This window comes from Balearica regulorum, chromosome 16, assembly GCF_011004875.1.
Source record: "Balearica regulorum gibbericeps isolate bBalReg1 chromosome 16, bBalReg1.pri, whole genome shotgun sequence".
Taxonomy (NCBI): Eukaryota; Metazoa; Chordata; class Aves; order Gruiformes; family Gruidae; genus Balearica; species Balearica regulorum.
The window spans coordinates 4,039,620-4,043,721 of NC_046199.1; the positions used below are offsets into that span (position 1 = coordinate 4,039,620).

General features: G+C 41.6%; 1 long non-coding RNA gene across 1 annotated transcript; it reads right to left on the bottom strand.

Moving 5' to 3' along the window:
• Nucleotides 1–740: 740 nt before the first annotated feature.
• LOC142604169 (uncharacterized) lies at nucleotides 741–3,776 on the bottom strand. Its single transcript, XR_012838061.1, has 3 exons — nucleotides 3,525–3,776; nucleotides 3,117–3,186; nucleotides 741–853 (listed from the first exon to the last, which is right to left on the bottom strand). It is a non-coding gene; the product is annotated as an uncharacterized LOC142604169 (long non-coding RNA).
• Between the last annotated feature and the right edge of the window lie 326 nt (nucleotides 3,777–4,102).

Sequence of the window (4,102 nt, forward strand, 5' to 3'; positions counted from 1 at the left end):
TCAATATTTAAAACAAGATGATACAGAGAAGGGCACACAGTCCTCAGTCCCATGAGGACTGACTGTTGCATAGTCATAAAATAAATGTCTAGCTGTTGCTTTTCACTTCAAGTATCAACTGTGTGGAAAGGTACATAAGGGCCTACAATCAGTTGTTTAATCAGCTTTAAATAATAAAATAAAAAACCCCACAGACATTCAGACAACCTACTTGTGCGTAACTGATATGCTTGATTTGTGAGAATTATGGGCAGTAATCATATTATCATTTCCATTAGATTTTTCTTTTCCACACTTTTTATAACTCAAGTGATTCATCTAGCAGATGAATATACAGACACAGACAAATACTTCAAAATGTTTTTTTGGAGATGTTCATGTTTAATTTGTCACATAACAAGCTCATCTCACCTAATTTTCCAAGAGCTGAAGTTGTTATTACAAACACGAAGAAATAAAGACCGTCACGGCTGTGGAGTAGACGAGGGAAGAAGGAACTAGGCCCGGGAAGGGGAGGGTAAGGAGCAGCAGTGTATGCAGTACCTGCCGAAGGAAGGGTGCAGGGTGAGAGGAAATAAAAAGGAAGAATCACACTGAAAAAAATGGGTTATGTATTTCACAGATACTTGCAAATTGAGAAGGATCTGGCGTAGATGAGGTAATGACAGCAGATAACGAGTCCAGCTGGTCAGGGGACACACAGCTACCTCAGCTGTCCAGACTTGAGGGTCGTAGCACACGTCATTGGAAAGATCAGCTCCTCAGAATGACAACACAACCGGTGCTCTTAGGACCTTTAAAGTTGAAGCCGGTGATGATCCCTTGCACCTCAGAGAGGGATGAAGATCGACAACTGGAAAGAAACAGTCACAACGCTTTCTTTATCTTTTGTGTGAAAAATTCCTAGAGCATTATTAATTGCTGATGATACTTGCAATCAGTAGAACTCATTCATTTTTTAAGTTTCACTTATTTGCAGTGAATGGATCTGTTTCTCAGCTGGGTAGCTGCATTCATTTTGCAATAATGGTGTTTGTTTGACATCTGAGAAATTAACAATGCAAATGCCTCCGTGTCTTTGTAGCACATTTAAAATAAAATATCTTCTCATACAGAATTGATGGCATGACTGTAAAAAGGGCTCCCTAATAGTCGAAACATTTTTCAAAACCCATTATAATGTTACGCACTTGGATGTGATGGGATTGTCTCTTGGGGCCCAGCTCTATCCACACCATCCAAAAAAAATTTAAAAAAAGCCTGGGAATCTCTGTGTGACACTGTGCTGTGGTTTTATTCCTTCTCCCACACCTACCTGCTCTCTCCCCCTCTGCCAGCTCCGCAGGGCAGACTCCAGTGATGGATGCAAGCTCGTGCCTGCGTGCTCCTGGGCAGCATCAGCAGCTTCACCTCTCTCCTGAAGGTGATGGTGTCAGCTAGAAGATATCCCCAGAGGACCCCGGACACCCTAAGGCTGGGCACGTTAATTGAGAATCTAGCAATGTTACGCTTTATAATTCAGATTCGTGTGCAAGCACAAGAAGCATACTGACAATAAATGTGGCGGATTTACCCTTATGTTTACAAATAAAAGTCTGAAAATGTTTAACAAACACTAAAAGTGGAAAAGAGAAGAAGAATAAAAAGTAAACTGCAGGCACTATGTTTACAAAAAAATCTCATTATTTTTAAGCAAATCTTTTTTCAGTAGAGGGAGAGACTGAATGCAGCCTGTTGGCACACAGAAAAAAATAGTGCATTGGTTTCCTGCCCTGGCTGACAGGAAGGCCCACAACAAGTCACACTGTACAGCTTTCTGTTGACGTCCTGTTTCTATAACCCATTTCTGCATTTTCTTTGGTACATAACTGTGAGGAAAGCCCTTTGTTTACAAGCCATTGATAAATTGTCATTTACAGGAGGCAATAACTTCCTTAAAAATTTGCATAATGTTTTTACTGGTCATTTAGGGCTGTTGCATATTATATTAAACCTTAAATGGCAGATTTTTATTGCGCATTAAGCCTCAAATAGTATTATGAATCCACCAGCCTCACTGGAATATTTTCCGTTTCCTGAAATTTAATTGTGTTGCAAGCCAAGGCAGCTCATAAGCTTCAATAAGACTCATTACTAAATTGGGATGTTGAACTTGCCATTTCAGATCACTTACATTACATAAAATGGACACATCGTATTGCCAGCAGGCCTGAAGGACCGAGGTCAAGGGAAAGAGCTTCAAAGACAGACTGCGGAGCAGCCCAGCTTGAAGAGCACTTTAAAGCCTGGCTTCAGATCTTCCCTCACAAGCTCTGACGTTGGGAGCAACGCATGTATATATGTAGACATATAGAAAAAGGGCATAGTCTCCAGGGACATCAGATTGCCTCCAGGAGTTTCCCTCACGGCAGAGGCATATAACCAGCTATAGGATGGTGCTAGGGCTAGCGCAAGAATAGCTGTTGTCCAGATGAGTAGGAGGAAAGAGGACTTTGGGAAATTGCTCCTTCTTTTCTGGGAACGCGGGTCACTGGGGCCAGTAAATCAAGCGAGGCCACCACTGATTGCTGATGTCATCTGAGATCTACTTCAGGAGCCATTAAGTCAATTGAAAGTCTCTCATGGACATCAGACGGCTTTGAGTTAGAGCCCAAGGTCAGGTTTAGCTTAAGTTTACCTGGCAGTGTGATTTGTACTCATAGAAGTAACTGGCCTCAATAACAAGTGCTCAACTGTCACGGACCAGCTCACCGCTTAAATTAACTTGCTCAGCTGGACTTTCAAATAAAGCTGTTTTAAGAATGCAGTGTACCATAGAAAACAATTTGTTTCTTTAAGATTTAGTACCAAATGCCTACGTTGAATTTTGATTTTAGAGAAAGTAGCAATTGGTAAAGTGGGTAATTTGAAACTTAACATATTTCTCCTCCCTGAGATCCGAACACATTAAAATTAGGTGCAAAGTGCTTCTAATTTGTCAATCATTCCTCGTGTAATTCTGTTCCTCCAAGAAAATTGCCTTGAAGAGTGTTTCCTTTTTCCTTCATCTCCTTTCACCGCACCGTTCATTTGACTTGATCCCGGTTCAGGCAGGCAAGCAACACCCCCGCACCCACCTTCACATCATCTCCATTGTGCCAGCTGCTGCCTCCAGATGACATCCTTCTCTTGCCATCTGCAGAATAGCTGTGTAGACAGGGTAAAGATAAAAGGACAACTGAATGAGCTTTCCATCCAGAAGACAAACTCTGATTCATATCTACAGTTAAAATAGCCTTAGCAGAGGAAGGAGTGGAAGTAGCCCACACCTCTGGGAAAAAAATGGTTCTGCTGGTGTTTCCCATAAAGCCTGGTAAGTGCCAGAAATGGCACAAGGCAGCCTTTTCTTGTGAAGTTTCCACCTCATGTCTATAGCAAAGCAAGTGCAGATAGGTTTCTGATTTAGAGCCATCAAAAGTATATGCAGCGCAACATAAAACCAAAGCAAAACACATCATTTCTTGGGGTTTGTCAAAAATGCTTACATTTACATCAATTTCACAGAGCACTTTGGAAAGGTTCATAAAATCTGAGCCCAACTTTCAGGGCTGCATTTCATGCAAGCTGTGTGGAGAGATACAGATAGTTATCTGCTTGCTTCAAAATGAGTTCATGTCAAACAAAAACAGAAGGCTGGGTGAAGCTCCGAGTCATGTCAAGCTACTCAGGGAAAACCTGTGCTAAGCAACCCTGCTTTCCAGCTCTGCTCCGGCTCTAACAAACAAACGTAAGGAGTGTTTAACTGATCCACCCTCTGGAATTGCAAGAGATCAGCCTACCAATAATGTGTAATTGTGAGAGAATGTATTTATCTATGGCTCGATCATAAATTCTGTTCAGAATTTAAATGTACCGGTGTTATTTACAATTCGAGACCTCTAAGCCAAGCATGAACTACTTTGATGATTTGATAGCAGCTGTCTTTTCTCAAATGCAGGAGCCATGGCTTTGTTGGAATGGATTGAATTCTCTCCGACAGCGGCCAATATCAGCTCAGGGTAAAAATACCCTGGTCTGCTACTATAGTAACAGGTGTGCAACGCTACAAATGGATGGATGCAAA